Here is a 26,763-nt window from a genome sequence, read left to right on the forward strand (position 1 = left end):
CTCTACCCACCACCAGTCCCTCCGATCAGGAAACTTGCACAAGCCACTTAGATAGCCTCATCCACGAAGGTGGAGACAGCAGAAGCAAGAACTACAGTCCTGTAGCCTGTGGAACAAAAACCACATTCACAGAAAGATAAACAAGACAAAAAGGCAGAGAGCTATGTACCAGATGAAGGAACAAGATAAAACCCCAGAAAAACAACTAATTGAAGTGGACATAGGCAACCTTCCAGAAAAAGAATTCATAATAATGATAGTGAAGATGATCCAGGACCTCGGAAAAATAATGGAGGCAAAGATCGAGAAGATGCATGAAATGCTTAACAAAGACCTAGAAGAATTACAGAACAAACACCTAGAAGAATTAAAGAACAAACAGAGATGAACAATACATAACTGAAATGAAAACTACACTAGAAGGAATCAATAGCAGAATAACTGAGACAGAAGAACAGATAAGTGACTTGGAAAACAGAATGGGGGAATTCACTGCTGTGGAACAGAATAAAGAAAAAAGAATGAAAAAGAAATGAAGACAGCCTAAGAGACCTCTGGGACAACATTAAATGCAACAACATGCTCATTATAGGGGTCCCAGAAGGAGGAGAGAGAGAGAGAAAGGACTCAAGAAAATATTTGAACAGATTATAGTTGAAAACTTCCCTAACAGGGGAAAGGAAATAGCCACCCAAGTCCAGGAAGCGCAGAGAGCCCCAGGCAGGATAAACCCAAGGAGAAACATGCCAAAATACATAGTAATCAAACTGACAAAAAATAAAGACAAAGAAAAATTGTTGAAAGTCACAAGGGAAAAATGAAAAATAACATACAAGGAACTCCCATAAGGTTAACAGCTGATTTCTCAGCAGAAACTCTACAAGCCAGAAGAGAGTGGCATGGTATACTTAAAGTGATGAAAGGGAAGAACATACAACCAAGATTACTATACCCGGCAAGGATCTCATTCAGTTTCAACGGAGAAACCAAAAGCTTTACTGACAAGCAAAAGCTAAGAGAATTCAGCACCACCAAACCAGCTCTACAACAAATGCTAAAGGAACTTCTCTAAGTGGGAAACACAAGAGAAGAAAAGGACCTACAAAAACAAACCCATAATAATTGAGAAAATGGTCATAGGAACATACATATCGATAATTACCTTAGATGTGAATGGATTAAATGCTCCAACCAAAAGACACAGGCTTGCTGAATGGATTCAAAAACAAGACCCATATATATGCTGTCTACAAGAGACCCACTTCAGACCTAGGGACACATACAGACTGAAAGTGAGGGGATGGAAAAAGATATTCCATGCAAATGGAAATCAAAAGAAAGCTGGGGTAGCAATACTCATATCAGAAAAAATAGACTTTAAAATAAAGAATGTTACAAGAGACAAGAAAGGACACTACCTAATGATCAAGGGATCAATCCAAGAAGAAGATATAACAATTATAAATATATATGCACCCAACATAACAGCACCTCAATACATAAGGCAATGGCTAACAGCTATAAAAGAGGAAATCAATAGTAACACAGTAATAGTGGGGGACTTTAACACCTCACTTACACCAATGGACAGATCATCCAAACAGAAAATTAATAAGGAAACACAAGCTTTAAATGACACAATAGACCAGGTAGATTTAATTGGTATTTATAGGACATTCCATCCAAAAACAGCAATTACACTTCCTTCTCAAGTGCACATGGAACATTCTCTAGGATAGATCACATCTTGGGTCACAAATCAAGCCTCAGTAAATTGAAGAAAATTGAAATCATGTCAAGCATCTTTTCTGACCACAATGCTATGAGATTAGAAATGAATTACAGAGAAAAATACCTAAAAAACACAGACACGTGGAGGCTAAACAATATGTTACTAAATAACCAAGAGATCACTGAAGAAATCAAAGAGGAAATAAAAAAAAAATACCTAGAGACAAATGACAATGAACACACGATGATCCAAAACCTATGGGATGCAGCAACAGCAGTTCAAAGAGGGAAGTTTATAGCAATACAAACCTGCCTCAAGAAACAAGAAAAATCTCAAATAAACAATCTAACCTTACACCTAAAGGAACTAGAGAAAGAAGAGCAAACAAAACCCAAAGTTAGTAAGGGAAATAAATCATAAAGATCAGAGCAGAAATAAATGAAATAGAAACAAAGAAAACAATAGCAAATATCAATAAAACTAAAAGATGGTTCCTTGAGAAGATAAACAAATTTGATAAAACATTAGCCAGACTCATCAAGAAAAAGAGGGACAGGACTCAAATCAACAAAATTAGAAATGAATAATGAGAAGTTACAACAGACAGCGCAGAAACACAAAGCATCCTAAAAGACTACTACAAGCAACTCTATGCCAATAAAATGCACAACTTCGAATAAGTGGAAAAATTCTTAGAAAGGTATAGTCTTCCCAGACTGAAACAGGAAGAAATAGAAAATATGAACAGACCCATCACAAGTAATGAAATTGAAACTGTGATTAAAAATCTTCCAACAAACAGAAGTCCAGGACCAGAAGGCTTCACAGGTGAATTCTATCAAATGTTACGAGAAGAGCTCACACCCATCCTCAAACTCTTACAAAAAATTGCAGAGGAAGGAACACTCCCAAACTGATTCTATGAGGCCACCATCACCCTGACACCAAAACCAGGCAAATATACTACAAAAAAAGAAAATTACAGACCAATATCACTGAGAATACAGATGCAAGAAAACTCGACAAAATACTAGCAGTCAGAATCCAACAATACACTAAAAGGATCATACACCATGATCAAGTGAAATTTATCCCAGAGATGCAAGGATCTTCAGTATACACAAAACAGTCAATGTGATATACCATATTAACAAATTGAAGAAGAAAAAACATATGCTATCTCAATAGATACAGAAAAAGCTTTTGACAAAATTCAACACCCATTTATGACAAAAAACTCTCCAGAAGGTGTGCATAGAGGGAACCTACCTCAACATAATAAAGGCCATATATGACAGACCCACAGCAAACATCATTCTCAATGGTGAAAAACTGAAAGCATTTCCTCTAAGATCAGGAACAAGACAAGGATGTCCACTCCTGCCACTGTTATTCAACATAGTTTTGGAAGTCCTAGCCACAGCAATCAGAGAAGAAAAGAAAATAAAAGGAATTCAATAGGAAAAGGAGAAGTCAAACTGTCACTGTTTGCAGATGACATACTATACATAAAGAATGCTAAAGATGCCACCAGAAAACTACTAGAGCTAATCAATGTATTTGGTAAAGTTGCAGGGTACAATATTAATGCACAGAAACCTCTTGCATTCCTAAACACTAATGATGAAAAATCTGAAAGAGAAATTAAGGAAACATTTCCATTTACCATTGCAACAAAAAGAATAAAATATCTAATAATAAACCTACTTAGGGAGACAAAAGAGCTGTATGCAGAAAACTATAAAACACTGTTGAAAGAAATAAAAGATGATACAAACAGATGGAGAGATATACCATGTTCTTGGATTGGAAGAATCAATATTGTGAAAATGACTATATTACCCAAAGCAATCTACAGATTCAATGCAATCCCTATCAAATTACCAATGGCATTTATAACGGAACTAGAACAAAAAAATCTTAAAATTTGTATAGAGATACAAAAGACTCCGAATATCCAAAGCAGTCTTGAGGGAGAAAAAACAAATTGGAGGTATCAGGCTTCCTGACTTCAGACTATACTACAAAGCTACAGTAATCAAGATAGTATTGTACTGGCACAGAAACAGAGACATAGATCAATGGAACAGGATAGAAAGCCCAGAGATTAACCCACACACCTATGGTCAACTAATCTATGGCAGAGGAGGCAAGGGTATACAATGGAGAAAAGAGTGTCTCTTCAATAAGTGGTGCTGGGCAAACTGGACAGCTACATGTAAAAGAATGAAATTAGAACACTCCCTAACACCATACACAAAAATAAACTCAAAATGGATTAGAGACCTAAGTGTAAGACTGGACACTATCAAATTCTTAGAGGAAAACATAGGAAGAACTCTCTGACATAAATCACAGCAAGAGCTTTTTGATCCACCTCCTAGAGAAATGGAAATAAAAACAAAAATAAGAAAATGGGACCTAATGAAACTTAAAATCTTTTGCACAGCAAAGGAAACCGTAAACAAGATGAAAAGGCAACCCTCAGAATGGGAGAAAATATTTGCAAACGAATCAACGGACAAAGGATTAATCTCCAAAATATATAAACAGCTCATGCAGCTCAATATTAAAAAAACAGATAACCCCATCAAAAAATGGGCAGAAGACATAAATAGACATTTCTCCAAAGAAAACATGCAGATGGCCAAGAAGCACATGAAAATCTGCTCAACCACACTGATTATTAGAGAAATGCAAGTCAAAAGTACAATGAGGTATCACCTCACACCAGTTAGAATGGGCATCATCAGAAAATCTACGAACAGCAAATGCTGGAGAGGGTGTGGAAAAAAGGAAACCCTCTTGCACTGTTGGTGGGAATGTAAATTGATACAGCCACTATGTAGAACAGTATGTAGGTTCCTTAAAAAACTAAAAATAGATTTACCATACGACCCAGCAATCCACTACTGGGCATATACCCAGAGAAAACCATAATTCAAAAAGACACTTGCACCCCAGTGTTCATTGCAGCACTATTTACAATAGCCAGGTCATGGAAGCAACCTAAATGCCCATTAACAGAGGAATGGATAAAGAAGATGTGGTACATATATACAATGGAATATTATGCGGCCCTAAAATGGAATGAAATTGGGTCATTTGTAGGTACGTCGATGCATCTGGAGAATGTCCTACCGAGTGAAGTAAGTCAGAAAGAGAAAAAAAATATCGTATATTAACACATATATGTGGAACCTAGAAAAATGGTACAGATGAACTGGTTTGAAGGGCAGAAATAGAGACACAGATGTAGAGAACAAATACATGGACACCAAGGAGGGAAAAGTGGCAGGGGGAGGGGTGGTGGTGTGATGAATTGGGAGTTTGGGATTGACATATATACAATAAAATGTATAAAATGGATAACTAATAACCTGCTGTATAAATAAAAAATCAAAAAAAATACAAAGGACAGAGGCTAGTCACATGTGTTCTTTTTGTTAGGAAAGCTAAAGTTTTCCATAAAGCTTTCCCCAAAGGCTTTCCATTTAATTTTGCTGAACAAGTTAAATTTATATTTGTATCTTTTCAGTAGAAATTAATCATTATTGACCAATGCTGTCTCCTCTACCATAATGAGGACTAAGAAAATGAATATTTAAGTTTAGGGGTTTCTTCCCCTACTCTCTCTGGGGAAAACGGACAAAGGAGACAAGGGTTTGGAATTGTATTAGTTTGCTAGGGCTGCCATATCAAAATACCACAAACTGGGTGGCTTAAACAACAGAGATTTATCTTCTCACAATTCTGGAGACTAGCAGTAAAGATCGATGTGTCCACAAGGTTGGTTCCTTCTGAGGGCTGTGAGCAAAGGAAGGATCTGTTCTAGGCCTCTTTCATTGACTTGTGTATGGCCATCTTTAATCCATGTCTTTGCACATTATCTTCCCTCTGTGCTTATCTGTGTATCCAGTTTTCCCCTTTTTACATGGACATGAGTTACACTGGATTAGGGCTCACTCTAATGAACTCACTTTAACTTGACTACCTCTGCAAAGAAACTATCGCCAAACAAGGTCACATTATGAGAAACTAGGGGTTAGGACTTCAACATATAAATCTTGAGGGGACATAATTCAACCGTTTAACCACTAAAGAAATGAAATATGTGAGGTTCACTATAGATGTCTCCTTATGGAGACCACAGGCCCAGAATGACTGAGCTGTCTATCCTCTTCACCTATTCTCAGAGCATATGTGATGAGGGCAGTTCAGGACAATAGGCTGAGGTGGCCATAGCCCAGAATTCAAAGCTGAATCTGCCCTCCAGGTCTCTCCCTCAGAATGACGTCCAGTCTCACTATGTACTAGTTCCTATGAGTCTCCATGGGATACCTTGGTACAGCTGATAGGATTGCTTCTTTAATGATCCAAAGAATACCTAGTTAGAAGAATTCAATAATTAATTGTAAATGCCTCATTTGAATACTTACTGATCAAGAAAATCATGTTGAATATCCTAATGTACCTATTATGAATTTTGATTATTGTCCAACAGGGAATGCTGTGGTTACTGAAGGTTGAGATAAGAAATTAAATTGGCAAATCTCTATGTAGTACAGTAAATCTTCTCTCAGCCTAAAAAAGAAAGAACATTCTCACTCTCTAAAGACAAGCAGACAGCTGGCACTGACTGGTGGTGTACTGTTTAAGCAATATATATTTTTACATAATCAGTATATACAATAAATTTCTTATCCTACATTTTATTTATTTTTAAGAGACTTATTCAGTGTCTTCATCAATCAAATTAAATATTGCTGTCCAGAGGAATAAGAACCATAAGTTTTGACAATAATTTATTGAGGTGAATTTCACATAACCTAAAATTAACTATTTTAAAGTCAACAAGTCAGTGGCATTTAGTATATTCACAATGTTGTGCAACTGCCACCTTAACTAATTCCAAAACAGTCATCGCTCCAAAGTAAAATCTTTTATACATTAAGAAGTTTTTCCCAACCTCTTCTTCCTGTAGCCCCCAGCAACCTCCAATATGTATTCTGTCTCTCTCCATTTATATATTCTGAATATTTCATACAAGTGGAATCATATTACATGTGACCTTTGGTGTCTGGTTTCTTTCACTTAGAATAATGTTTTTGAAGTTCATTCATTAAAGGCATTTGGGCTGTTTCCGCCTTATAATAATTGTAAAAGGTGCTGTTAAAAATGTACATGTACTTGTTTGAGTACCTTTTTTCAGCTTTTTTGGAATAGAATCAAGAATAGAATCATGAGGTCGTATGATAATTCTATGTGTAACTTTTTGAAGAATCTGCCAAACTGTTTTCTACAGTGGCTGAACCATTCTACAGTCGCACCAGCAATGTATGAGGCTTCCAATTTGTCGACTTCCTTGCCAACACTTATTATTCATTTTTTAAATTATTAGTATTATTTCCATACTAGTGGTTATGGAGTGGTACATCATTGTCGTTTTGATTGGATTTCCGTGAGGACCAATAATGTTAAGAATCTTTTCATGTTCTTGTTAGCCATTTTCATATCCTCTTCGAGAAATGTCTAATTAAACTACTTTGCCCATTTTTTTAATTGGGTTGTCTTTTTACTGATGAGTTTTAAGCGTCCTTTATATTTCTGAGAGACTAGACCTGTAGTCAAATATATAATTTGCAAATATGGTCTCTCATTCTACAAGCTCTATTTTCACTTTTTAAATAATGTCCTTTGATGCACAAAAGTTTAAATTTGTATGAAGTCCAATGTATCTATTTTTTGTTGTTGTTGCTTGTGCTTTTGGTGCATAAGTATTTTTCAATGAAACACATACACACGGGCAGACACACACACACAAATAGTAAGCAGGCAATTATTTCATATCCATGAGGGTAATTCAGAGTATTAAGATGCATGTTCATGAAAGTAATATCAGTTTTTTATCTTGCTTGCATGGACATAATCTTCATTAATTAAATAAAATATATACCATTGTTACTTTGACAACACGTTTTTCATCAAAATGAAATAAAAATAGAAGGATATATTTTCTTTACTGAGGTGCACAATAGCATGAAATATAAGCTTCTTTGATTCATTCACTCATCAAACATTTTTTGAGTTCCTATAATATACTGTTTTAGACAGTGGAGATAAACTAATAAAAATAGTTTCCTGCCCTCTTGGAGCTTGCATTCTAGTATATAAATGTAAATAAATAAATAAATTCAAGTAGTAATAAATATTCTAAAATAATAAATCAAACTGATGAGTTAACAGAAAAACAATTTTAACTAAGGGGATTAGGAACAGACTAATGAAGATATAACAATTGAACTGAGACCTGGATTAAAATTAGGGTGAAATGCTAGGAGGAATGCATTCCAGGCTGAGGAAATCACAAATGCAAGGCCTTGAAGTATAAATGAATTTTGAGTTTTCCAGGAATTGAAAAAAGGCCACCATGGGTCATGGAGAACATGATGTTTACCTTGTAGTGAGGCAATGCTAGATTTAATATGTAGAAAGCAAATGCCTGTTTTTGGTCACTTTATTCAGTAACCATACATTGGGCCTGAGGCTGAACATTGAAAACTATGATACTGGGCTTCCCTGGTGGCGCAGCAGTTGAGAGCCCGCATGCCGATGCTGGGGACACGGGTTCATGCCCCGGTCCAGGAGGATCTCACGTGCCACGGAGCGGCTGGGCTCGTGGGCCATGGCCGCTGAGCCTGCGCGTCCGGAGCCTGTGCTCCGTGGCGAGAGAGGCCACAATAGTGAGAGGCCCACATACGGCAAAAAACAAACAAACAAACAAACAAACCAAAAAAAAAAACTATGATACTTATCCAGGGTTAAGGAGAAAAATTGGGAAAGGGGGATGGATCAGAGAGTGGCAATGTAAAAGTAAAAAAAGATACAACCTTTATCTCCATGAAATTATAGTCTAGTAAGGATATTATAAAAACACAGCTAACCATAATACAAGGCAGAAGAAAGGTCAACTAATTACAGAGGGTTGAGTCAAGGAAGCTTAATTTTGAATTTGAATCATATGTGATATTTCTATAGGTGTGGAAAAACTTTTAAGTCAAGGGGGAAAAAGAGATATGAATCAGTAAAGCATGTTTGGGAAATGGAGTAGTGTACTATAGATTAGAAAGTATACTAAGAAATACGTAGGATACAAAGATAATGGCATTAAAGCTGAAACCTATATGCATCTGGCCTTTCTACACTAGGACCAAGTATTTAAAGAATGATGGAGCAAATTTCACCACCCCTCTAATTTTATTCAGAACCTTAGCAGAAACTTTATGTGCTCTGTAAAAATAATGAGGAAAGTGATGCAAATAACTTCGTTATGACCCTTTATTTGAAATTTGATATAAAATATTCTCAAGCAACAGTGAGAAAATAAATACATTTGCTAGGTATTATGGGCTGAATTGATTTCTCTCCCAAATTCCTAGGTTAAAACCCTAACCCTCAGTACCTCAGAAAATGACTGTATTTGAAGATAAGGTATTTAAAGAGGTAATTAAGGTACAGTGAGGTTATACAGGTGGGCCCTAACCCATCTGAATGGTGTCTGTAAAAGAAGAGATTATAGACGTACACAGAGGAAAGAACATGTGAAGGCACAGGGAGAAGATAGCCATCTATCTACATGCTAAGGCAAGAGGCCCTCGGAAGACACTAGTCCTTCCAAACCCTGATGTCAAACTTGTAGCCTCCAGAACTGTGAGAAAATTAACTTCTGTCATTTAATCCACCCAGTCTGTGGAAGTTTGTAATGGCAGTTCTAGAAAACCAATACACTGAGAACAAATTTTAAATGACAGTTATTCTCTGTACCATCCATACTAGATGTGAGGAGTTTGAAGTCTTCGAAAAGTGAAGTAACTTGGTCACATATACCTTGCCATAAAATAGAAAACACTTAATTTTTAACTAGAGTAAGCATGTAATCTATTATCCTAACTGGGACATTTTCAAGAGTGTATTTGGTATTTTGAATAATTACGTTGAGACAATAGGTGTAAAACAGGTCATACATCTGAAAAATAGTATCTTAAGCTCCCTGAAAAAGCAAACAATTCTCTCTTTAGTGGATTTTCTTGATATATTCTAGCTGAAATTGAAGATGTTTAATAAATTCTTAACAGAATGTTGCCAAGTCATACATTGTCTCTTTTATGAGTATCCACAGAATAAATTTCTAATTTTAGTACAGAGAATAATTGTGCTTCTTCTAAGCTTAATTGGTTTGGTTTATCTTTTGGAGACTATGAACTATATGACTGACTGTATCTCCCTCTTCCAGTTAGGCTGCTGGAAAGCTTAGCTCAAATTTACATGCTGATTCAAGTGTAAAGATGAGCATAACGTGCCATTTTCTTAGTCTCATTTCATTTTTCTCTATTCATCTGTGTTTTCTTATTTCCCTTCCACCTTTGCCTTTTAAAATATCTTGTTATACTTTATGTATCCTTGTAAGCTACCTTAAATCTTCTTCTGGAATATGGTTATGTAAATCAGTCTGTCATTCAAAAGATGACCTGGTTCTTTGTCACTGTTCAAGATCTTTTGCTATTCAGTGCCAGTTACAAAATCTGCATCCTGATTCACTCTTGTTAGATCATCTTGTTCATGCCCTAGATGTTTATAACTTGTGGGATTCCAAGCCAGTGTGCAGTCATGTGGAGATTCCAAGGCTGGATAAAAATGTGAAAACATAGGGACCATCTGGAAGAAACCCACATTAGGTGTGACACCGCACATGTTGTTTAGTTGAAGTAGAGGAAAAGTATCAATAATTTTCCTTCTCCAACATAAAAACTGTACAATTATATGATTTTAAAAAAGAACATTTTCTAAACTGTAGCAACACTGTAGGTTGTCTATAATTATAATGTGCCACTTTACTGAATTTACCCTAGAACAAAATAATAATTCTAAGTTTATTACATTGTACTCTGTGTACCATTAATAAATATAGAATTTCATATGGTCTACTCCAAATATACAATCATTGAAACATGGGAAAAAGAAGAGCAGTTCAGTGGCATGGATTCAGCAGAGTTCTTGCTGTGTTATTCTTTCTGGGTACATTTTTTCCCAGGCATTTAATTGTAACATACCTGCCTTATTTCTCAAAGATACATAGAAATAGTGTGTCCTCGTGTGTTTGGCTCTGTATAAAAGTAAATGAGCAGCTGTATCTTCATTGCAAGTCTCCCTTAGATAGTTCCCCCTACTTCTTTAGAAAGACAAAGAGAAATAAACCTTAGTATACACTTGCCTTCATTCAGCAATACATAAGTTTTAAGACTTTCTTATAATCAGTGCACGGGCGAAATATGTGATGCTTATATGCTTGAATGTAGAGTACACACTGAACAATATGAATATCAAAGAGGGTGTTTATGTACTAACTTTTGCCCCTTCCAGACCCCCAATCCATATGTTGAATCCTTAACCCCCAATGTGTCTGCTTTGGAAATGGGCCTTTAAAGAGGCAGTTAAGGTTAGAAGAGATCATAAGGGTGAGGCCCTAACCCAATACCACTGGTGTCTTTGTAAGAGTCACCAGGGAGGCAACACAGAGGAAAGGTCATGTGAGGATGCAGCAAGAAATCCAGCATCTGCAAGCCAAAGAGAGAGGCCTCAGGAGGAGCCAACCTTGCTGACATTTCGATCTTGGCCCTCCAGCCTCCACAACTGAGAAATAAATTCCTCTTGTTTAAGATACCCACTGTGTGGTATTTTGTTATGGCAGCCCAAAAGAGGGGAATGAGGACTGATGAAATATATATATGTATATTATGTTTTTGTCCAATCCTATGCAAGTTATATTATATTTGAACTGTACTACAGACCAAAGAGTAGTCAGGCTTCATGTTCTTATATCCATTCTGTAGATAAGAACATAGAAGAGGGTTTAACCTCATACAAGTTAGTTATTGACTGGGAGCTATAAATATAAGAGAAAAAAATTGAAATCATTTTCATGTATATTTCTCATCTTCTAACATTTTTTCTTCTACTCATTTTGAACATACCTTTAGCAAATATATATGCTTTATATACGTAGAACATGATAGTTTTTACTGGGCCCTTTGTAGTTTTCCAGATCACTTTTCTACCCAGATGTAACATAGAAGAATTGGCACTGGAAAAATATATTAGCTCCTGTGCTACTCCGATAAAGTAGGCTTAAAATAATGCCAACTACCTAGAGTATCCCAAAGGTATAGCAGAGCCTCACTTGAAGGACTTCAGAGTATTCCAAGAATTATACAGTGATTTTTTTTTAATTCCCACAAGATAGAGTATAAGTAAAAGATAAATTTTCATGGTGGTATCAAGACAGGAAAGTAAAAAAATTGAAAACAATCAGTGCGACAGAGTAAAACAAAATGCTGTAAGATGTATACCAGCATACTATATAAATGATTGCTAATTTACTTCCAGCATTCTAGACATGTTTGTATTAATTTATTCAAAACCGTGTATTAAAATTTTTGCAATTTAAATGCTGTTTTGGATGACCAGCCACTTGCTGAGGATTCAGTAAGTTTTAACAATTTTCATTTTTTAAAAGATGCTTGTGGAAAAATTTTTAATTGTATTGTAAAAAGATATAATTTGGCCCAGACAACAATAGAAATACCACTTCCGAAAGATGTTAAAAGTAGATTAACCTTGAAACTAGATTTTTATCCTCTTTGACACCAGGCATTTTTAGAATCAAGTGAGAAGAAGCCTGGGTTGCCTAAGGCATAGTACGTCTATTCTATGTGCTTCCTAGAAAGGCAGATTAAAAAACTAGAACATAGGAAGCTGCTTGTGACACCTCCTGACGCCCCAACCCACATCTAATACATCAACAAATCCGGCTGGTTTGCATTTTCTTTGCCGAGACAACATTATTTTTTACCTAGACTACTACAATAGACACATTGATCCCCCTATTTCTTCTGTTGTTTTTACCTTGACCTGTTACTGGACTGAATCCAGATTAAAATGCAAATCTGTTCACCCGCTACTAAAATCTTTCCAGGGATTCCCAATGTCTTAGGACAAACACTAAAATCGTTAACATAACCACCGGGACCTTGTACAGCCTTGTCCCCATCTCCCTCTTGCCTTCCTTCATAAAACACTCCTTCCCTCTCTCTCTGATACAAGCACATGCAACTTTTTCAGTTCTTCTAATTAACCTTGCTTCCTTCTGCTGTTGAACTTATCAGTTCAGTTCCTGCTCTTAAAATACCATTCACCAGCCCCCTTCCCCTAATTCACTTGAACTCTTCATGTCTCCATTCAATTATCATTTCCTCAGGGAAACCTTCTACAATCTAACTAGGTCAATGTCTTCGTGCCATGTGCTCTCAAAGAACCTTGCCCTTCATTGTCATACCGCTTTTCCCAGCTGTAGTTTTACTTTTATATGAATGACTATGTCATGCCTCTTCATCTACCCTACTATAAATTCCACAGTGGCCTGGACAGTGTCTGTGTTTGCACACTGTCCTATATCAGGACTTAACACAGTAAATATAACATAGTTGCTTCTTGGTCATTTCATTAAAAGCTAATAAATTTTATCTTTGTACACCGAATGATTCATTAAAATTTTAAAACCTTTACCTTTGTTCCCTCTCATTGTCACACAGTTTTGTAGGTACCCACTGTTTCTTTAATTTTGATGTACCCACTGTTTCTTTAATTTTGATGTACCGAAGAAACATGGTAAGATTTTAATTTATGTCTGGAAAGCACCAGTGGTATGATGTACTGTGGTACTTAGAAATATGTTATGGTATTTATATATATATATATATATATATATATATATATTTCTTTTAAGTATTATTTTATTTGTCTTTCTTATTGATTCCCCACATCTTTACAGTTTAAATATTCATTAAAATATTAATTAAATATTAATTAAAAGATTATTTTGTCAGAAAAAGATCAAAGCTTAAATTTTATCAGTAATGTATTATGTCTTAATTACACATGAAGCTCCAAGAAACGTAACCATGCTTTCAAAAATATGCCTGACCAATTCGGCTTCATTTTAATGTTAGTAAATGTTATATATAGATGAGTTTTTTTTTTAAATAATGGCCTTATACATCTGGAAATATATACTCTCATAGAAGATGAAAAGGCAAAAAGTATCCTTAATAATATAGAGAATATTAAAAAATAGATGAGTATGAGTTTGCAGTGCTCCCAGTTAATGTATATTCTACATTATATGGAGAATATACTCAAGTATATACTTGAGTTACGTTTATTTGAGCATGATTAATCCACCTAGAGTAGAATACAGTATAATTACTTAGATTGGTTAAAAATAAACAGCACAAAGGTGTTGAACAGATTTAGGTTTGCAGAAAGTAAATCAAATGGACCAATTCTCTGGGTTCCAAATTAATTTTGTATAAGCCAGGTTGACTTGTGTGGTTGTTTGGTTTATTTTGTTATTGTACGCATCTTATACCTTCCTCTTATTATGCCTTAAGCCTTACTTCCTCCTCAGCTGTTATTTCTATAGTCCATTCATCATAATAATTTCTAAATCAAGTCATATATTATGTACTCATTTTGATTATTTGACATTTGGGACTTTGTATTTTTATCCCTACTTACAGTGTTCATAAAATAGTGTTTTATTCATACATTGTGGCAAATAGAATAAATTATAGTAGTCCACCTTACTAGAATTTCACAAGGTAGTTAAAACTTACATACAAAACTCACAATAACCAAACATTCTGATTTGTGTTTGAAATCAGGGCCAGAATTCCCCTAGTTTTCATTAGTGAAATATTCATGTCTCCATATCTAGGGGAAAACTACATTTTCTCTTCAATGAAGAACTCATGCTACTGAATTTAGTAATTTCAGATAATTCAGAGAGTTCATTATAGCAGGCCCACCTTGGCCTGAGTTGGGTTAACTTAATTGTAGCTAACTTTCCCCATGTTAACAGCAACACTGAAAATAATTTAATACAGTCTGGGGCACTTTACCCATTCAATGAACTCCAGATAAGTCCCAGTTGAGCTACAGAAAGGAAGCAATACAGGATCAGGCAGGAGGTCTACACTTATTAGCAGCAAGTGCTAGGCTGCCACTGGGTAGCAGAACCCAGGCTGCATAAGCAATTCCTCCTCTCACTCACTTCCAGGCTGTCTAAATGTGCCTGTAGCTCCAGTGCATCTGTAATAGCCACTTGCATGACCAAAAAGTCCATTATTATTAAATCCTAAAGTTAACAGTGTTTGATGTCTTTCCCTTTATAAGCATTTGTCTACCCAAGAGGCTGGCATTATTATTACCATTTTATAAATAACCAAAATGGGTTCATTTTGACACTTGGTAGATGTTAGTTGTAGGAGTCTTAACCTTGGAACCATTAACATTTAAGTGTGAAGAGACCATCAACCTAAGAATCCAGACTTGAGTTCTTCTTGCTTGGTTACTGTGAGGGAGAGCAGATCTGAGACAGGCTGGGACCTGGGACCTTTTGCTGCAGTGTTGCAATGCTTGCACCTGGACAAACCTGTCCTCCAGCAACAAAATACAAAGAAACTATATAGCACTAAAAATAACTGTGTGCATGCACAGTTGGGGCAAATTCTGCACAAAAAGATACAAAAAGACTCAAAACTGCAACTGCCACCTTTGAAGAGCCGGGAGCAAAAACAGGGTATCAGCAATGAAAGCAGGGTACTGTGCATGCCCGCTGCTTGCACACCACTTGAGGGGTGGGCAAAACACCTAAGCCACCCCTCCAGCCCAACCCCTGAATACACCCCCACCCTCACCCCATATAAGGAACCAGCTCGCCCCGCCTTGGGGAGCAAGCAAGGGAACCTGCTACTTGTTTTCACTCCCTCCTGCATCTGTAGGGGCCCCAATGAAGCCTTGCCTGAATTTCTTGTCTGGCCTCTAGTCAATTTCTATTGACTGGGGAAGGCCAAGAACCCTGGTCAGTATCAGATCCTTCAACTCTCACGATTCATTCCCTCTTCTAAGATTGTTCTCAATGGTCCCGAAGACCCCTCCACTTCTAACCATCCCTATCCCTATAAGGCAGGTTGGCATTTTTTAAAATAACATAGATGTTGTGTAATATTTTTCAAAGTCTGTAGGCTATTTCTGTTCCATCTAAGCCTTTGTTTAGATGTTTCTCCTTTAATTCGACCTCCTCTCAGAAAATAATATGTGTCGTATATGTCTTCTAATTGCTCCATTTGCTTTATTAATGTTACTGTTGCTCCTAAACCAACAGTAAAGTAATGGTAGCTTTTTCCTCTTTTATCCTCCCATCACTATTGGCGACAGTTGTCTCAAAAGTCAAGTTAACTACTAAATTAGTTTGGCAAACGTTGTATCTATCGGTCATTTAAAAGAAGCACCAGTATCTCTACCTGAAGAGCAGAACTAGGTCACCAGGTATATTAGTGCATCACAGGCAATTTGTCTTTCACAAGCTGGAAAAGCAGAAGGGAGCAAGAGGCAATAGAAATGCAAAATCTTCCATGATTAGTTTGTGTTCAGAAAAGGAAAATGTGCACCTCTGAAGTGATTAGTTTGTGAAACATTAGCTTTTAAAGCTCTGTAAATCGTGGCAAATTTTGCAGATGCTCCTTAGTTCTACTACCTCAAAATAGTCATAGAAGTTATGGATTTTATAATGCCTGAGCATTCGAGTGGAAACAATTCTCCAAGTTCACAGCTGAGTGTCTCCTGTGCAGGCACATGCTTTGTCAGGGCGCTGAGTATCCTCCCCACTCATGAAATAAGAGCAAGGAATTCCTAAATCCCATCCTTGATTCACTGCTGATTTCAGACTGCTCAAAATTTCAGTGCTCAAAATTTCAATGCTAATAAGTTTAATAAAACAAACAAATGAAAAATCTTATACCCTTAATAGGGCAGGTTAAGGTAGAGTCCAGTTTTTGGAGTTGCACAGTATTTTCAGGCATTTGCTTTCTTTTCTGCCTAATAAATTTTACGGGTTTATTGTTTATTATCAACGAGCAGCGTTAGCCTCCTGGAGAAAGTACCATCCTTTTTTTTTTTTTTTTTTTTTTTTTGCGGTACACGGGCCTCTCACTGTTGTGGCCTCTCCTGCTGCGGAGCACAGGCTCCGGACGTGCAGGCCCAGCGGCCATGGCTCATGGACCCAGCCGCTCCGCGGCATGTGGGATCTTCCCGTACCGGGGCACAAACCCGTGTCCCCTGCATCGGCAGGTGGACTCTCAACCACTGCGCCACCAGGGAAGCCGTACCATCCTTTTTTGTTTTGTACTCAGAGCGGAGAGGATGACTAGGTTAAAAACCTACTGGAATTTAATCTATTAAAAAGACAAAAAATTGAGTGAGGCAAAGAAAGAACAGTTTAAGAACAGCTGAAACTTAGGAAGGAAATACCTAAATTTCTCCCCCCAAAATCAAAAAGAATCCACAGGTACTCCCAACTTAATGGAAAATATGGCTAGAAAATGTAAAAGGAATTATATATATAATATGTATACTATATATAGTATGTAATATTATATATGATATAATTTTAATGTAATATATGATAAATTGCTAGTCACCAAATAATAATGGCACTTAAACAAAGTAGTAAATAGGAAAACAGAAGCAAAACTAATAATTTTGAAATAAGGACCAAGATAAGATTTTGAAGGAAAAGATTCATTTATTTTAATATTCCTATTGACTAGTTTAGTGCATAGCAACATAGTAAGGTCTCAATTAACACAGGAATTAATGAATGATTGAATAAATGAATGAATGTTTGTGACCTAAGCTAAAGATATACTTTATTTAAAATATTAAGCAATTCTATGCCTTAAGACCAAAAAATAAACACCTGCCTATATATGTTTAGAAAATGCGTACTGTTGTTCCTAAAGTTCTCCACAATGCACAAACCAAGGATTGTTGATATTTGTAGCAGAAAATCTGTATTTTATTTGTTAACTAAGAAGAAGAGGAAGAAAGTGAGGTAGAAAGTAGTAAAGATCACAGTGAGATCATGAAGGTAGATGCTGGGAAACTACCACTTTGACATTCAGCTCCTTCAGTTCAGTGGTTGTCAGGTGTTAGGCAAGGCTTCTGCTGCTTATTTCTTCCTGGAATGTGCTACGGTTTCCCTTCATAAGACCCGTGTCAATTGGTGATCAGAGTTAGTCAAATCAAAGTAAGATCAAACCAAAACAAGTAAACAACTCAGCTTGTTATGGCAAGAATATTCTATTCTATGAAAATCTGACTACACACTCTAGCCCTTGCTCTTGTAAGACACAAAACATCTCACAAAACTAAGTTTCTCAAAGAAGTTCCTTTCCACCGTTGAGAAAATCTCTATTGCCGGTTGAATCATCCTCACACACAGATGAGGTGAGATGGTGGCTGGTTGGAAGTATTGACTCTAAAACCAGATTGCCTGCAGTCAAGTTCCTTTGAGGATTAAATGAGTGAACAGCTGGAGGCATGTAGAGTACTGCACAGCACAGAGAAAGAATGCTATAAATATTAGAACTTATCGTGATTGTACTAACTCAGTCTTCATGCACAATATGTGCTGATTAGGTATATATGTCACTTTAGATTCTGGTGGTACTCTTACTTTAAAGAGCACTTTCACATGCATCGCTGCGTTTGGGAAGCGGGGATGCATTGTGGCTAGTAGCCTAGCCCCAGACAGCTCTGGTTTGACCTCTAATTCAGTTTATATGCATGACATTTATCCAAGGTCACTCTTTCCAAACCTCAGTTTTCTTATAAGTAAACTGAGGGAGTTATAACCATTCTTTCCTTATACAGTAATTGTAAAGTTAATGAAGAAAATCCTTAGCGTAATACCTGTCTGTATATATTGTGGTGTGTGCTGAATAAATTGTTATTGAATTCTCATATTAAACCTTACAATCTTCATAGTCTCCACCCCTAAAAGTTTGTCTCTACTTGGATACATCAACACTTTTATAACACAATGAACCTACACTGAATTTATCAGCTTTCCCCCCCGTAAGCTAAACTTCTTCCTAAATTTGTATTTGCATTATCTTTGCAAATACCCATACTTGGTAGGACTCTATACCTATGACTCTGCCATATTTGCTTTTTATATAGATGAGCATATCACAGAGGTTATGTGATTTGCCTGTGGACACAGAGTGAGTAAGAGACAGAGAATGTCACAGGTTTGAATGCAGAGCTTTTTTTTTCTTCTCTGCTGAGATTTTGAAACTGTTACTTTTAAAAGTTGCATAATTCAAAGTAAGTCATCTACCAAAGACATCCTTTAACTGTGAGTGAATGTCTGTAAGATTTACACATACTCTTCATCTATTTTGCACTGACAAAATGTCCAGTCTAACACAATCTATCCCGTGGCCTTGCAATAAAATACGCTTTAAAGTAAGTACCACGTAACCATTCATTTTAGGGTATGAAGTAAATATACCTCTGGTACTTGCAGAGTAAATTGGTGTTTTTCTTAGTGCTATGCTTTTGTTACTTTTCTCTGGCGAGCCCAAAGGTTGCACTTTCAGGCAATGATGCTAACCAAAATGTGTAAGTAAACAAGAAATGCAAAGCACACTCCTAAGTGGTACACATAAAATTTCTTAAACTAGAATGCAATTACCTTCCCCCAGAGTCTGAGCATTTCCCACATGAATTTCTCTTCTGTTCAAAGAGATTCGTTGCACTGATGTCTGAAATTCATCAGTCATCTGGCACATAGACAAAAAGCTGTGACTTAACGCAAACACTACCTTCCAGATACACACACACATACACACACACACACACACACACACACACACATGCAGGAGCCTCATAATTTAATGCTTGGGAAACTAACTGAAAATAATTAACTCTATATATCACTCATGGTGGCTGTTTATTGTTCTTTGCAAAATCGATGTTTAAGCATTTGGGACAAAGCCCATTTTATCCAAACACTGAATTAGTATTTTGAATTGTATGTTGAACTGACGTTGTGTTCCTAGGATTTAATTAATTAACAGTTGTTTGTTTGTTTGTTTTTCTGTAAAGCATAAAGCTCCAAGGGTAATAGTCTTCTGAAAAAATGAAAATAAAATTCTGTCATACATAGCCCATATCCTGGATATTATAGACAGAAAAAGTTCTGGTTTGAAAAGATAGAATAAATCCTCAGAATATTAGAATGTAAACAATAGAATGATTTACCAAATGGTCTTAATCCTGCCCATTCTCATTTCTTCTGAATCTGGTCTCTCAAAGATCAGGAACAACCTCCTGAATGCAAAATACACTTTCCTCTACAGACTTCATCTTCTCTTCCTCCTAGGCAGTATTCCACACTCTTCACAAATCTCTTTCTCTTTAAACCCTTTCTTTTATACATTAATTAATTAAACAATATTTATCAAGACATTGTATAAGTCAGGTACAATTTCAGGTATTGGGAATGCAGCAGTGAATAAAACAGGCAAATATGCCCACTTATCCCTATCACTATTTACCCCTCAAACTTCTTTAATATACTTACCCTTCTAAGGTTCTACCCTTGATCTTCTCCTTTTTCTCAGAGCTGTCCACCAATTTTACTGCATCCTTCCATTCTCTCATGTTTCAGTATTGCCCATTTGCTGAAGACACCCAGAATTATATTTGTATGTCCATCATCTCTCCATAGTCTATACCTCCAAAATGATGCCACTTCTGAGATACATGAACAAGTCTCTAACTCAACAAATTTAAACCAAACTTTTTCCCCCTATGCTAATCTTCTTCCAGTTTCCATTTCCATTATCTTTCCAAATACTTCTATTTGAGAGGACTCTGTCTCTTGTCTGCCATAGCCAGTCATCTGTCATAGTTTTGGTCCTACATCTGCAACAATTCCAGAATTAATTTTCATTCTCTAGCCCCAATTTCATGTTTATTAATGCAATAATTTCCTGAGTGGCTTTTCTGTCTACAATGTTCATATTCCAGTCCAATCCATGTTTTTTTACACACTAAATTGCAACTGTGATGATTTTTGTAGGCTTTCTATAAAAGTTCTGTTGCTTCTTGCAACCTATTAAATAAATGTCTTGCCTCCCAATTAAGACTTTCTATGATGGATTCTTTTCTAGTTTTTCCTCACAAATTCCATAGCCCACAGTCTAGGAACATGTGAGTATTTTACTATAGTCCATATTGGGGTCATATGTTACCACTCTTAATTTTAGTAACCTTATCGTTTCCCTGGCTGGAAATGCCACTTTCCCTACTGTCTCTGTTGAAATTATCCTTTTACTCTCTAGATAAAATGGTATTCTTTCACAAAGATTTTCATCATTTTCCCCACTCACAAGTTGTATCTTTCTCCTTAAACTCATAACTCCCAGGGAATCTACTCTATTGAGATTTACAGTGATCTTTGTCTACTCAGCTGAACTAAGAGCATATACCTACATTTAAAATACGATATGTTTGGTGGACTTAGAAGAGTAAATGAAGAAAATATTGCAAAGATGAGAGAGTGGTACCAGAAATCAGAATGCTGTTGCTAAGATTACACTACGAATTTCTTAATTTTGCCCTCATCATGGGGTTCCAGTGCCACCCCTCTCACGTAGCAAGTGACCATAAATCGTGGTAAGATGTTCCACTATATCTGGGACAAAATTAATTTGGGTTTCCAGTCAGACTTCCTGCGGTGAAATAACCAAAACCCATGACCTGCTTACAGAGCTTCTAAATAAACATGGGGCTTCCCTGGTGGTGCAGTGGTTAAGAATCTGCCTGCCAGTGCAGGGGACACGGGTTCGAGCCCTGGTCCAGGAAGATCCCACATGCCGTGGAGCAACTAAGCCCGTGCACCACAATTACTGAGCCTGCGCTCTAGAGCCCTCGAGCCACAACTCCTGAAGCCTGCACATCTAGAGCCTGTGCTCCGCAACAAGAGAAGCCATCGCAACGCGAGGCCTGTGCACTGCAATGAGGAGTAGCCCCCACTCGCCACAGCTAGAGAAAGCCCACACGCAGCAACGAAGACCCAACACAGCCAAAAATAAATAAAAGAAATTTAAAAAGAAATCTACAGTCAGAGATATTGGAATACCCAACATTCTTTGATCAGCAGATTCTCTTCCTATTGTAAGTCAGTAATTTTCAATGAGAAAATCTCATCTAATTACTCAAACTTCATTAACCTTATTCTCTCTTCTTAAATAGTCCAACACCAGAGGATAAATTTTAATTGAAAAATTTCCTAGTGAGCAGAGAATCAGATGATGATAAAACAAACAAAATGTTTAACTGCACTAGAGTTACCCTGATGCAACCATCACACAATATAGATGGTCTTGGCAATGGAACCAGAGTGTGTGTGGTGTGTGAAACAAAATTCGCTGGGCAGTAGACAGGGCTTGGATGGGCATTAATGATAGTAGCTACAGTGGCTCGCTCTTCTTCTAATCCACACTTATTTGCCTAATGAGTCCTTTTCTGATGGACTTATTCACCAGACAGCCCTGTCTTGCTATTCCAGGGAATTTCTTCTCTCTTTGTATGGCTTTGGTCACATGAAGTCTACTTCCTTTCTATTCGAGGATGACCAGCAGCATCAGCATTACTTAGGAGCTTGTTATGAACACCAACTCCCAGGCCCCACCCCAACATACTGAACCCAAATCTACATCCCATCGGGTGATTTGTGTACACGTTAAAGTTTCAGAAACACTGACTAGTCTGTAGTGAATGTATCTCATAGTTTGACATTCATAACAATAATCACAGGAACTGATTGCAGCTTCATAGGAGCGCCTCACGGTGGCTTCCATGTTATGACAATGCCAAGTACCATATGGTGTGGATTATTAATGACTATAAATAGCAGTACCTCTTACTAAAGAGTCAAAATGCAAACCAGCCATCTGTGCCCAGCAGTGGGTCTTAACTCTAGTTACCCTTACAATTAACGGTATAAGGACACTATCCATGCTGAAAAAATGAGGAAAACACACACACTTGTTCCATGTTCGTAAATATCTTTTTTTTCCTATTTCTGCTAAAAATAGTTTAAGACAGATCTTTCATTTTGCATTTCTTGTCAAGCTTCTGAAGTTGTCATATTCCATCATACAGCTTCCCTAAGCTTGGCGTGACTAATCCAACATGTGTTACAACACTGACTTCAATTTCAATAAGTTCTTACATTCTTAAAAGAAAGAAAAAGAATGGCTAAAGAAAGCAAGTCTTCCAGGAGGGAAAAATGACATGATTCTTAAACAAGGTCTTGCTACAATAACTTCCATGTTATTTAGTGGATCAGAGACTCTGAAATTCTGCCAAAGAATTCTACGTATCGCTAATTCACTTGGTTGGCTTTCAGAAATGCTAACAACTATTGACTAGACTTTCACAGTACGTCAGTCTTTCCAAATGAGGAAAATGGAGGGAAAGTGGGCTGAACGTGTTCTTTCTCTAGAGATGACTGTAGGATGTTTATTGACCATTTATGTCATTAGTCACTTTTTATTTCAAGTGAATAAGTTCTCCTACAGTGTATGAATTAAAAGGCAACATTGCTTAAGAGTATTCAGGGAGGAGAAAAAAAGGAAATAAATGCCTAGCGGTGGTCTGCAGATGAAGTTATTTCTATAATTGCAAAGTAAAGCACATTGTTTCAAAATGTTCTGGGAATATAGGCATCATGGATTCTTTGCACAATCATAGGTCCAAAAATCAAAGACTTTTGCAAACCCTACACTTTGAATTGCCGAAGCAAAAATAGCCACACAGAAACATACTTGTTTTTTGTTTTTTCGGTTTGTTTTACTCTTAGCGGGGAATCCGACTTTAAAGGAAAAACTATAGGTAATTCGAAGCACATACCTGTGACATCATAATAGGGCTTTGGAGTAGAAAACAGACAGTATCCCTGTGGAAAAAAGATTCCTATTTAAGTTCCTTCACATCAGGGAGCATATCTTACCCATCTTTGTCAAATTCCATTGTACCTAGCATAGTGATTTGTACACAATAAATTTTTAAGTAATACTATGTTTCAGGAAGGAAAAAGAAGGAAAGATATGAAGGAATGAGGAAAGAAGGTTGTTAAAATGTCTTATTAAATAAATGTGAGTGCTCCTGTAAAGTGAGGAAGTCATTCCTGCTTCTTACAGGAATGTCTCCTGTTACAGACACCATAGAATTACTCAGTTGTCCACAGTTAATGCAAACTGTCTACAGAGACCAGACTGGCTTGCAGAATTATGGGAAAATTTACTGATATCGTGAGGCTCATTGACCTCATTTCCAAGAGCAACAAATGAAATATCTCCAGTCCGTTCAAAGGAGCAAAGTTAAAAGATTTACATTGAGATGAAGATCATGCTCTCACCACACTACACAACCTCCAAGTTCTGCAGTATGACCTTCCACTTCCTCCTTCTCCCATCAGTCAGGGCACGATCACTGGATACAGAACGAGCCTGGCTACAAATGTGAACTTTGCTGTGAGTGCAGGGATGTTTGTTCTGAAGGTCTCACCTGATAGTCTCATCTTCTTTTGATGTGTTCTTGGCATTTTTGTGTCTCATGGAACATTGCTGTTAAGGCTATGAATGTCCCCAGAGGGATATGGGAACTCTCATCCCATTAGAACTTAGAAGAATTATACCATCTTCTCCTCTATACCCGGCATGAATAGTTGAATAAATTTTAAAACAACACAAGTGAACACCACATTTTGAATAACTAGGAAAAAAAGGGTGTAACTCATGTAATCATGAAAGAAGACAGTTTAAATGTCTTAAGGCTAAAGGAATTTATCATTAGCAAGTGAATTAGTCAACAAAATATATTAATCCAAAGTTATTATATTACCGAGTCCAAGCTTGCTCTGCTCGCCACACGACAGGCCAATAAATCGGGAGATGAGGTGTTGAGGCAAGGAATACCACTTTATTCGGAAAGCTGGCAGACCCAGAAGATGGTAGACTAATGTCTCAAAAAAAACATTGGGGTTTGGATGCCAGTTTCTTTTATAGAACAGAGAGGGAGAGGAGATAAGGAAGTAAAGTAAGAAGGCCATAAGTTATGCAAATATCCCCTGGAATGGCCAGCCTCGGGGAGGGGATGTGTTAATTTCTTCTTTCTTGCAGCCATCAGAGGTGGACAGGGTCAGGATGCTTCCCTGAACAAAGGCAATTTGGTTTAACATTCAGGCAGAGAGGCAGGGTTCCCTGAGGCAGGGCATTATGTGTAGACAGTATCCTTTTAGTGAACAAAAACAGCGGAAAGCAAAGGTTAAAGTAAAAGAAACAGATCCAACATGCAGTCAGATTTGGCTCTTCCGTTACAATTAAAAGTAAAAAGAAAAGGCGTATATTAAATGCAGATACTTGCCCTACGGATACTGAATATATCTAACATTCTTTTTGCAGAAGTGATCTTCATCAACATATTGTATATGACTAAGTGGATCAGTGTTTTCTCAACAGTGTACCAATGACCAAAGTTGCTATAACTCCATTTCTCCTGCTTCATTTCACCAGGATTGGAAAGGTTTAAATTGTGCATGAATAAATAACATCTATACCACTAGCAGTTGGTAAATTATGTTTCAGCTCCGAGTACCTTTCCTATAGAATACCCGCCGTATCCTAATATCTGTTTTTCACTAACAGTCACACACACGTGCCATGACCTTCATACACTCCAGGTTTTTTATCTTACCTGTATGTGATACACAGCACTAGTTCTCGCCAATGTTTTGAGTTCTACTACATTGAAAATATATTCCCCAGCTGCTTTACAATACCTAGTTCTGGAAAAAAGGTTGGGAATGACCAATATGTATAAATGGCCAATATATGTAAATGCCAGTATCTATCTCTGCAGGGTTTCCTCTCCTGCCAGAGCAGGATGTAAAAGCCTTATGCAAAGTGGAGATGCTACAAGCCTGGAATTCTTAGTACCCCATGCAGGAGAGCTGCCCTGGAGATTCATTCAAACCCAAAGCACACTTTGAAAGAGACTTTGATTGTGTTCAGCCACAGAGATTTTGGTGTTTGTTACCCCAGTGCAACCTAGGGTAACAAACACCAAACTGACTAAGATGAAGTAGTTTAATCTTTTCCTTTACTATACTGTGTTCTCATATCTATCCCCATAATGCCAGACTTCTGAAGTAACTGGCCAGGATTTTGAGAATAGTCTGTATTGATAGAACATAATTTTCTTCTTATATTAGGCAAACTCTTGCATCCTTGACCTCTTTTCTAGACTCTCAGCAATTGAGTTAACCTGCCCAAATTGGAAGAATATTACATTTAGAGGTGGGAAAAAAACATATCTGGGCTCTGACTTATAGTATGTGAATATGTTGGCAATATTAGGATATTTCAGCTAACATACTTTCATGAGGTTGTTTTCCTTTGTCCAAGTAGGGTTTTTGAATTCAACATTTCACTGATATTGTTCTAACATGATTTGTGCTGCCCACTTGCGCTCTGACGTAAAAATGGATCACTCCCTAGGAACTCAAAGGTGGACCTGTTTACAGACTTTGATATTAGCAATCAACTCTTCCCTGCTCCTGTGACAGTGTGACAGGTTTATTCACGGATGATAGATTGAGTGCATTTGTTTGTATTTCACACATAAATCCCCTAAGTGTAAAGTTCAGCAATTCATTTTTTGAATAGAGGGTGGCTGGGAAATAATGTGTTCGTGTATTTTTAAGGGTTTCTGGTACTTTAAATTCCCTCAGAGGACATTCTGAAGTGGATATCAGTGTTTAGAGGTGAACTCTTTGGCGTTGTTTTTGTTGTTATTGTTTTTAAACACAGCTAAGAAGTGGGATTCGAGTAGATCCTATTAGCAATTTCCAGTGACAACCCTTTTCCTACTTCCTTTCTAAGGCCAAATATACATATTTTTAAATAAATATATATATATTTTAAATATATATAATTTTTTGATATGGGTATGCAGGAGTGAATACTGGAAATAGTGTTCTTTGAAGAAGAATATGA

Source organism: Grampus griseus (genome assembly GCF_964374135.1).
Source record: "Grampus griseus genome assembly, chromosome: 10".
Classification (NCBI taxonomy): Eukaryota; Metazoa; Chordata; class Mammalia; order Artiodactyla; family Delphinidae; genus Grampus; species Grampus griseus.